Below are 10757 nucleotides of genomic sequence, written 5' to 3'. Positions count from 1 at the left end.
CTTCCATGTCCAAGGACCCTCGTGATGACCGTGGGCTCATCCAGGTCATCCATGGTAACCCCCTTTAAGGTTGGCTGATTAACGACCCCAATTCCACCCACAGTCTTAATTTCCCTTCACCATTTAACGTGACCTATTTATAGCTTCCAAGGGTGGGGAACAGCTTCGTGGGGGACATTATTCTCCCTGTTGCTCCACCCTCGTCCCACGTTCCTGCCTCGGGAAAGGGAAACGTTGCCACTCCTGTTCGGTGGGAACCCATCAGTACTGCAGACTGGTGGACTGGTGGCCCCAGTGCTGTTTTCCTTTCTTTCCTCTTTCAAATGGGTGTTGACCTTGCAGTTTCTCCCAAGCGCAGGGTTATTGGGGGAGGGGGGGAACCACGCAGCGCAGGGCCTCCAGGACACATCAGACTCTGAATGAGAAGAATATAAGTCACCTAATATACATGAGTCTTCCCTTCATCTCCCAGCCGGGGAGACGGATGAGAGGGAAAGGTCTTACCTTGCATTTGAAGAAGGGCATTTGTGAATGCCAGTCCATCACTGGGGATGGACAGACCTTATTTTTGCCACCAGTGTCATTTCCCTTTTTATTCTGGTGACAGCACTCTGCTTTTGCTTTGGGGCGATCATCCCTCTCATGCACTCTCCCACACCCCACTTCATGTATTTCCGAGAGCGCAGTCCCGACCCCCAATCCCAGAACTGGCCATGAGACACAAGCCCGAGCCATCAGAGCGTCCATCTTCCAGACCACGGTGGCACTCCCGGCCTCAGAACCTGGAGGGCAGAATACTGGAATAAGTTGCTGGCGCTACTGTCTCTCTCTGTTTTGTGGGACCTGAGTTAGGAATATACCCCCTAGTTCTTTTTCCACCTCCTGGAGCATGAGAAGAAGCAACGTGGAAACCAGGAGAATCCAGAAGTGGGGCAAACAGGTCCTGGAGACAGAATTAGAGCCCCTGAATGAAGCCATGCCTGAAATTCTCATCCCTTTGGACTTCTTTTTAGATCCATGAATAATTTTTTTTTTCTGAAGCCAATTTTGGTCACTTATATGGCAATGGACTGTGATTATAAATGATCTACTTACAAATGCTCTATCATTGACAAAGAACTCTGATATCCATGACTCTGGGAAAGCAATCGCTGAGCTGAAGTAAGGAGTACCAGCCCTAGATCATGGATAAGAAAATATAGCCCTAGAGAGCAGATTTGATTTGCTGATGGCTGTGCGTTAGTTACACTCCAGGGTCAGGTTTCCTAAGATGAAACTTACACTTTTTCTCCCCTCTGGTGTCACTGCTCCAAAAGTGAGGGATCAGAAGCAGTTCTGGGATGAAGTAGAGTTTGCACTGAGCCTTGACGACTAGGTAGGGTTCCTAGAGGAGAAAGCAGGAAGGACATCGTCAGGAAAGAAACAGGTAGGCTGAAACCAGGAAGTGGCAGTGTGTGTGACGGAGCGGGATGGACACACGGTTCAGGGCAGGCTGGCCCGGCCTGGTGCCCCCCGCCCCAGGGAGATATAAGGGACTGAGCTGTCCCAAGGGGGCAAAGCTAAGCCCAGAGGGCAAAGCACCGCTGGTGGGAACTGAGGCCCCTGATGTCTGAGGAGATGGACTTTGGAAGAGGCAGTAGGGTCTGTCCCGGGTCCCACGGATCACACACTGTGGGGTGATGCCGCTTTGCTCAGTTTCCTGAGGGGATCCCTCTGTTTCAGATCGGGGCAAAGGGTCTGCTGTCATCTTAGCTTGAGCAGACACCCCCTGAATGCTAGCTCTTAGTATGATTATCCTCAACAACATCGTTGTCGTCATCATGGTGGGCCCACTCCTTTCCATTCTTTCTCCCAGGGCAGCTGATGGACCAGCAGCCTGATTTCTCTCCCTGCTGTCTCTTGGGCCCAGAGCTCCTGTTGCCTGCAACTTGGAGCTTGGAGTCTGATTCCTAGCCTGTAAAAGAACATCTTCAGTCCTTTGACTCGGGGATATTGTAAGTTACCACAACAGTGACGCATCATGTGTGTGTCCTTTCACATTCATCTCCCCTGTTCCATTCACTTCTCAAAGGACGGGCACGTATCTGTCTTGGTCGGCGTCCTGCTTAGTGCCTGGTGTATGCATGAGGCTCCCTAAATATTTGCTGAGAGAAAGATCGAATGAGGGACCCCTGAGACCCCAAGGACCCACTCTGAGCTCTCAGAGTGAACAGACAGTGGCACCAGGGCCACGGGCAAAGGCCCCAGCCTCTGAGGTCCTGGGAGACCACCACTGGCCACTCATGAAGGGATGGTGGAGTGAGGGGAGCTTTTCCTGGCAGCTCTCCGAGACAGGTAGGATTTATCCTCATTTTAGAGTTGAAGAAACTGCGGTTTACAGAGGCTTGCTCCAGATCAGCTTTCCAGTAAGTGGTGGGCTGGGACTTGATCCAAGACCTGCAACCAGGGCCTATCTCTCGAAGCCCATCTAATGCTATTTTCAGTGCCCACAAATCAGCGTGTTTATTTTCATCTGGATGTTCTCTTTATTTCACCAATGATTTCTGCTTGCAATAGAGCTTTTTTTTTTTTCTTTTTAAAGTAGGCTCCCTGCTCAGAATGGGGCCCACACTCAAGTACCCTGAGATCAAGACCTGAGCTGAGATCAAGCGCCGGATGCCCGACCGATGAAGCCACCCAGGCGCCCGCGCTAGAGAGCTTTTTGTTCTCAAAATGCTATTGGGCAAAACTAGAAAAAGGGGCAAGCATTCTTGGAGTGTTTTCCACAGCCAGTCATGGTGGGGGACGATATCGGGATGCCAGCTCCTGCTGTTGTTCCCAAAGACCCTAATGGAAGTCATTACACAAGCCAAGCTGCTAACCTGTAAGCAAATGTGTCAACTTACCAACAATCAAGTAATTCCCTGATCCATGCTGGATATTAGCCAGGGGTTGGAGATTAGCCAGCTGAGCGAGTTGCACAACACTCTCCCTGGAGGGGGATTGTTGGATGGGAGGGATTTTCCAGCTCGTGACTTGGATGAACCTGGAGTTATTTCCCCATTGAGCAGCCCCAGCCTGAGAGGCTCCAGCAGCTTCGGCTGAGGGTGGCTGGGACAGGGCCGGGGAGTGGGCCAGCCCAGCCTGTCCACGCCTCGCCTGATGGTGTAGCCCTCAGAAGTCTCAGTAGGATTTAGCCTACCCAGCAGCCCAGGAGAGCCCGCTGGAAACCCAGGAGCTGCCCTGGGTAGGGGGCTGGTTTCCAGGGAGATAGAGTACCCGCTGGCCGGCAGGCGGAGGGCAGGAACCTGAGGAGAGGCCAAAGCCGCAAAGGAGGAGACCCCGGTCCTTGGAGCTGAAGGGTCCAGGGTGGGGGAAGAGGACGCTGTGTGGGAAGAGGGCAGAAAGGGGGATTTGGCACAGGCCTCTGCTGCCTGGTCTCAATTTACTTGTGAGGAGCCTCCTAATAGCTGGGTAAGAGCTGTGCACGCTTTCCTGAGAGCCTGCTAAGTGTTTATGGAATGATTTGTGAGGAGAAGTTTCTTTGGAAGCAGCTTGGGGAAGGTATGTTATTAAGAGAGAGAGCTCTCTCTCTCTCCAAGTTCCCGTTGGCCCGCTTCCCCCAAGGCCCCTGGGGTCTGGGCAGCCCATGGTCACAGCAGCTGTTTGCTATTTTGTAGGCCGTGGGGCCGGGAATGTATTGGGGCTGGGGGAAGTCAGGGAAGTAGGGCAATTTCCTCCTCCCTGAGGTGGCGTCATGCAGCAGAGGACGACCAGAGCCAGAGTTAGGAGCTTGCCTCTGAGGGAGGTGCCCTGGCCTGGGAAAGCGTGGGGGCTGTTGCAGGGGCCGAGAAGGAGGGAGGTCGGCAGGGCCAGAGGCATCTGAGAAGCTGTAGATGATGGGGATGGAAGCGTAGCCATTGGCCATCGAATAAGAAGGAAGCCACTAGGAAGGGATATGGACAAGCCAAAAGGACAGGGTGGGGCCAATGACCCAGTGATGAGTTTGTTCTCTCCAGGGAGGCTCCCTGGGCTCAGGGACTGTCTGGCTTCTCTTGACATCACCAGCATCATCAAACATCAGGGCTGGCCCAGAGCAGGGGCTCGGCGTGATGAGTGGTGGGCCCTCACCCAGCCAACCATCCCACCACCCAGCCGAGAGCACCATGCTGCCATTAGGCCAGCCCTAGAAGTTAAGTCCCCATGCCTCTTGGTGTGGGAAACTCAGGATCACCTACTAATCGTCCCCTCAGTGGAAATCTGCCCACCCTGGTCTCCACAGAACAGCCACTTTACCTCAGGAACCAGCAGCCAACCACACAGGTCTACTAGGCAGCCCTAGTGACCGGCCATTTTGGATTCTCTGGGGCCGCTGCCAGGGCCTGTAGGCCCATCATGATCTTTTTTTTTTTTTTTTTTTTTTAGATTTTTTTTATTTGACAGAGGGAGATCACAAGTAGACAAAGAGGCAGGCGGAGAGGGAGAGAGGGAAGCAGGCTCCCCGCTGAGCAGAGAGCTCAATGTGGGACTCGATTCCAGGACCCTGAGATCATGACCTGAGCTGAAGGCAGCGGCTTAACCCACTGAGCCACCCAGGCGCCCCGCCCATCATGATCTTTATCCCAATTTATTTGCACACCAGCCATGGAGGATTGGACTTTTTACTTGCCCTGATTTTATGGCTAAGAAAAGCTGGCGTCTAGAGATCATGGTCACTCTGCTGAGATCACACAGTGAGTACCTGCCCAGGGAGGGATCAAACTTCTGTTCAAGCCCAAAGCTGGTGTTCTTGCCTATAAGCGATACTGGCGTAAAATGCTCACCTAAGTTGTCTTATCTTGCACGCCACAATTGTCGCTGCGATGTCTCTGTTTGGTTGTCTCCATGCTTACTCGGGAGCTCTGTTAGGAGGCAGGGGGGCCTTATCCTGGGTCCTTAGCTCCCAGTACTGGGCCTGACATGGGGGAGATGGCCGGCTGGCTGGGTAAAGTCTAGCTCAGAATCTGGAAGGCAGGATACCAAGGAAGTGCATGAGCAAGTTAGCAAAGCTCCTGGCATGGTCAGGTCTCGGGGAATGACCAGTCCAGGGTGCAGGGGTATATGTTTGGGGCACTGGGTCTCAGCAGGTGCCAAGTACCAAGCCCAGGGGCTGTACCAGATCTGAGGGAATGATTTCTGGATGTCACAATGATTGGGGGTGTCCACCAGCATCTCCCAAGCGGGGACATTTGAAAATCATTTAGAACATTTGAGTGAACGAAAAGCCTAGGCCTCAAACCTAACTCCGTTTTCTGTATGAGCACAAAGGGTTTTTTTTTTTCAAAGATTTTATTTATTTATTTGTCAGAGAGAGAGAGCGAGAGAGCGAGCACACAAGCAGGCAGAGTGGCAGGCAGAGGCAGAGAGAGAAGCAGGCTCCCCCGCTGAGCAAGGAGTCTGATGCAGGACTCGATCCCAGGATCCTAGGATCATGACCTGAGCTGAAGGCAGTGGCTTAACCGACTGAGCCACCCAGGCGTCCTGCAAACAATTTTTTTGCACGATTCTGATACACCCCGGATTTTCTGGGAATGTGACTACTTTGTAAATTGAAGGAAGATTATCCTTTTTTTAGAACGTGTTGGAGGCCGATTCACCGTTTCAGAAAAATGACATCACCATCGAATGGCAACCCTTCTCACGACTCTAGAGTGACCTACAACTCGGCCAGCCTCCATCTAGGCCCTTCTAGTATGGCTTCTTAGGGGAGCTGGCCCTGAGCAGGAAAATAATGAAATACGTATTTTTGTTATAAATTACTTTCCATTCATTTCATTTCAATTTTACTCAGTGGTATGTGGGAGCCAAGTCACACGACAGCATAGCGCGTGTATTTCTCCCTAGCTCGGAGTTCAGCATCATCACATCAGCAGTTTTGAAATTAGCCGTGGTGGAAGTATTTACACCATGCAACTTGGCAAAGGGTGTAAATCAAAGGTTTTTTTTGTTTTTTGTTTTCCTTCAGAAATTTCGTTGTTAAAATTTTACCAGTCCACCACGGGTGACATTAGCTTTCTTCGTTGTGTCCGGAGGCAGACTACATTATCTAGGAAGACCATTTCAGCCTAATAAAGGAGGCATTGGACCCCATAGATGGAAAACCACAGAGGGAGGGAAAAGAGCTACGGATGCTTATAGGTAAGGATATCCTGCCCAGGGCAGGTAAGGAGTGGCTTCCTGCAGAAGGGAGATTAAATCCCTGGGAGGAGGTCTGGGTGGGGGTATCAAGCAACCACAGGAGGGGCTGCCCACCCCCACCCCCACCCCCGGAGACCAGAGCCAGACCAAAGGCAGCCATGGCTCCCTCCCTAGGCTGACCTGTGCTGTTCTCTATTTTGACACATAAAGCTGGTCAGAAAAGGAGAAGCCAGATGGCCTTGATAGTGGCCTGCCCTTGACTTGGCCTCTTGGGAGTTTTGACCCTCCATCAAATTGCCCCCTTACCTTCCCCGCCCTGTCGCACTCCAGCCCACTTCCCAGGACTCAGCATCTGCCTAATATGAGCACCGCCCAGCTTTTTGAGCCCCTGCTGTATGCCAAGCACTGTGCTAAGTGTTTCCTGTTATCCCGCTCCCTCCACCTCCCATGGGAAGTCCTCTTATTTTTCAGATAAGGAGACAAACTCAGATTGAGGGCATGACTTGCCCAGGGTCACCCAGACCACACGTGGTGAAACAGAACCCAGGCTGTCTGACTCCCCGCTGGGCTCTTAGCCCCACACTCGAGCTTTTAAAGGGAAGATGGTATCTGTTCAACTCCTCCCTTGGTGAGGTCCAGTGTGTAGGTCAGAGCTGGAAGGGACCAGAGAAATGACCTAATTCTATGAGCCTCAGCAGTTCATAAATCCACCCTGCCCCCAACATACAGCAGCTTCACTATCAGAAAACCTGCTCCCACCGTGAGAGAGGCAGGGGCCTCTTTTTTCTAAGAAGGGATGTTTCTGTTGGTGTTTATCGTGTAGGTAAACGTCAGGCTGAATAATGGTGATTTCAGCGGTGTCACGGAGAGCCAATATTATTGCTATGGCTTTAAAACACAAACAACAAAAAAAGAATCTATTAGTCACCAAGGAGTGTAATAAGCCCGTTGAGTAATCAGCCTGCCGGCCATGGTACCTGTAAACCGCATGGATGATAAATAAAATGCCACTGCCAAATTCCTGGACACTCGCGGGTGGGCGTGAGGCCTGTGGGCTGAGAGGTCACGGGCCTTGTCCTGGAAACTCTGTTTCCTGCCAGTGGACTGAGGACCCCTGCACAAGTTCATTTCCCATTACATAGATGAGGAAACCGAAGCCCAGAAAAGCAAAATGGTTTACCCAAGGTCACCCACCAAGTTCAGGACAGAGTCAGGGCTAGAGGCCAGCTCCTGCTGGCTGTGCACAATCTGGGAGGACAGCAAGTGCTTTGAGCTGTGGCTGCGGTCACATGCGTGTTCTCCGTCCCTCTCCAACCTGCCTACCTCCTCCCTCTGACATCTTTGGCTGACCTCAGACCCTCTCCTCCCTCCCCCCTTGGCAGATAAGGCTGCCAAAGTTTCCAGAGGGACCTGGGGACAGGGTGTGGCTTCCGGAATGTCCAGCCTTGGGGATGGGCTGGAGAGAGGGAATGATTCGGGACTGCTTTCCCCTTCCCCAGGCCTGTCCACTTGCAGCTGCGTGGGTGGATCCAGACGTTCCGGGACTTGCCAGATGGACAGAGAGACCAAGGTTTCCCCAAAATCCAATCAGAAAGGGCCTCCTTGGAAGGAAGAGAGACAGGGAAGGATTTGGCCAAAGTTTTGGCTTCTGAGCACACTCAATATTAGCCACTAGTGTTTGCCAGCCATTTCCCTTGCCCGGCCTCAGTTTTCCTCCTCTGAGAAGTGGGTAGAGGGATGCTCATCCATTCGGCAAAACTCAGATGAGTCCCCAGTCATCAAAGTTAATAATTCAGGGCTTACCATGTTTCAGGCACTGAGCTAATCACAGTCCGTGCGTTCTTGTATCTCCATCTCACAGATAGGTTTTTGTTTTTTGCTTTTTTTATTTATTTGACAGAAAGAGAGATCACAAATAGGCAGAGAGGCAGGCAGAGAGAGAGAAGGGGAAGCAGGCTCCCTGCTGAGCAGAGAGCCCGATGCGGGGCTCCATTCCAGGACCCTGAGATCATGACCTGAGCCGAAGGCAGAGGCTTTAACCCACTGAGCCACCCTGGCACCCCCTCACGGATAGGTTTTTTATTTCATGTTTCTATGACAAGGTGACGAGGGCTGGGAGAGTTTTAACAACTTGTCCAGGATCCATACCCAGGGGCCAGTGGGAAGAGCCTGTGCCACATTCTGAAGGTACTTTGAGCTGGAGGACGGTGTCAGCTGGAGTAGGACTCTTCAGTCAGCCTTGGAGAGATTGAGGTAACAACCTGCAGAGGATGGCGGCACTCGGTGAAAACCAAGTCCTGTGGCCCAGCCGCTCTGAGCCTGAGAGGAAGGTATCTGACGACCTTCATCATGATGTCACTGATAGGCTGCTGGTCACCTGGCAGCTGGGGGATCCATCGGCAGAGCTGGAGAGGCACAGGGCCGTCCCAGGGCCCATCCCCTGGCCTGCTCCCTGAGGAGCAAGTGTGGATCCTGGGAGGGGAGCCGGGTGCTAAGAATGACAACAGTGACAAGGCCAGCCACCAGGAAATACGTCAGGGCTTTCCAGACAGTTGCTGATTTGATCTCCCGATAGTTGTGGGAAGTGGGGATTATTAGCCTCATTTACAGATGAAGAGACTGAAGTCCAGAGCAGGGAAGAGGCTAGTTCAGAGTCACCCAGGATCTTGATTTGGACCAGGGTCTGTCTGCCCACAGCCTGTGGTTTCTCCGTGACCCCGGCACCGGTCTGTGTTTGTTGAAGCACACTGTGTGAGTCACCACACCTCCCTAGGCCTCGGTTTCCATGACATGAAAAAATCCATTCCTGCCCTTATTAAAAAGTGTTGGAAGATTTCAATGAGGTCATGGATGTAGATGATGTGCTTTCAAGTTCACCCGGTGATTGACACCTTGCTCTTATGTGATTTTAGGAGGATTGGTGACTCCATAGCCTAAAAGTATCACCTCCTCCGGCCCGACCCCTGTCTCAAAATTCACCCTTAGAGATACTCTCCAGGGTCTGATTTGTCCCCAGTAAGTCCCCTGGCAGAGTGGTATGTTTGGGGCACAATCACCAACCAGGCACTGAGCCACCCAGGTGCCCCAAGACAGGATTCTTTGATTTGACCTCACATGGATGGGAGTGCGGGAAGGTATGTCCATTGCCACGTTACCAGGAAAAGGTACATATTAGATGATGGGCCTCCACACAGTGCAAAGCTGAAGAATAGCACAAAATAATTCTTTTCCTGCCCCCTTACCCCTGCCTCAGGGCACCCTTCAGAGAGAACAGGCATCACTCTCTCCTCTCTGCTCTCCCTCAGTCCTGACTGTCCTCTGTGTTAATATTTTAATGGGCTTTTTGTTTGTTTGTTTTTATATTAATTCACAGGGAGTTGATCTATAGGTTTAACTCATTTTCTATCAAATTCTCAGCAAGGCTTTTCTTTTAATAGGTATAGACTAGATTATTTCAAAATTTATAGGAAGGGTAAAGAAACTCGAATAAAGCAACTTTGAAAAGGGATAATAAAGTGGGAGGAATCACCTAGCTGGTTTCAAGACTTAGTATATAGCTACAGTAACCAAGACGACATGCTATTGACAGATAAATAGATCATTGAATAAAGTCCACAAATAGACCTTCACAAATAAAGTCATTAGATTCTTTTTTTTTAAGCCTTTATTTATTTATTTGAGATAGATGGAGAATGAGAGATAGAGCACAAATGGGGGGCGGTGGGAGAGGGAGCAGCTCCCTGCTGAGCAACGGGGAGAAGTCTCCATCCCAGGATTCTGGGATCATGACCTGAGCCGAAGGCAGACACGTTTTAACCAACGGAGCCACCAAGGTGCCCCTAGCCATTAGACTCTTGAAAAAAGAAAAAAAAGAAAAAAAAAGCTATTTTGAAATCATCATGGATTCACAGGAAGTTGTAAAGATAGTACAGAAAGGTCCTGTGTACCCCTCACCCGATCTCCACAGATGGTTACATCTTAGATCATTCTAGTCCAATATCAAAAGCAGGAAACTGACATTGATAGAATGCACGTGTGCGGTTCTGTGTCCTTTCATCTCATGTGGAGACCCGTGTTACGGCAACCACAGTCAAGATACAGACCTGTTGCCTCCCCTGCCGGCAGAGATCTCCCTGGGTGCAGTGGGTCTCAACCACCGGCCCTCCGCGTGGGCTCTATGCACTCCCCTGCTTCCCTGGTTCCCCCTTCACCCACCCCTCATGGTCTCCATGCCTCTGGACACCTGCTGCCCCTCCTGTCCCACCTGTGTCACCAGATGCCCTCATTCTAGCCTGACTGTCCCTGATCCCAGCAATTACTACTCTCTTCTCCATCTCTGTAATTTTTATCATTTCAAGAATGTTATGTAAATGGAACCAGACAGTGTGTAAACTTTCGAGATCGGCTTTTTCACTCAGCATCACGCATGCTGCTGCGCACATCCATGTTCCTCCCTTTATTGCTGAGGGGTGTTGCATGGTCCTTTTCCTTCTCCCAGACCTTCCTTCTCTTTCTGGCCTCTGAACCAGGTGTCCCCACCTGGGTCCCCCTCATCTGGGCTGTGAGTGGAGAGGGGGCGGGGTTTGTGGGCTTGGGACTGC

The sequence above is a fragment of the Enhydra lutris genome, unplaced genomic scaffold (genome assembly GCF_002288905.1).
Source record: "Enhydra lutris kenyoni isolate GAN:26980312 unplaced genomic scaffold, ASM228890v2 scaffoldscaffold68, whole genome shotgun sequence".
NCBI classification, from domain to species: Eukaryota; Metazoa; Chordata; class Mammalia; order Carnivora; family Mustelidae; genus Enhydra; species Enhydra lutris.
Note: the sequence above shows the minus strand (reverse complement) of the source record.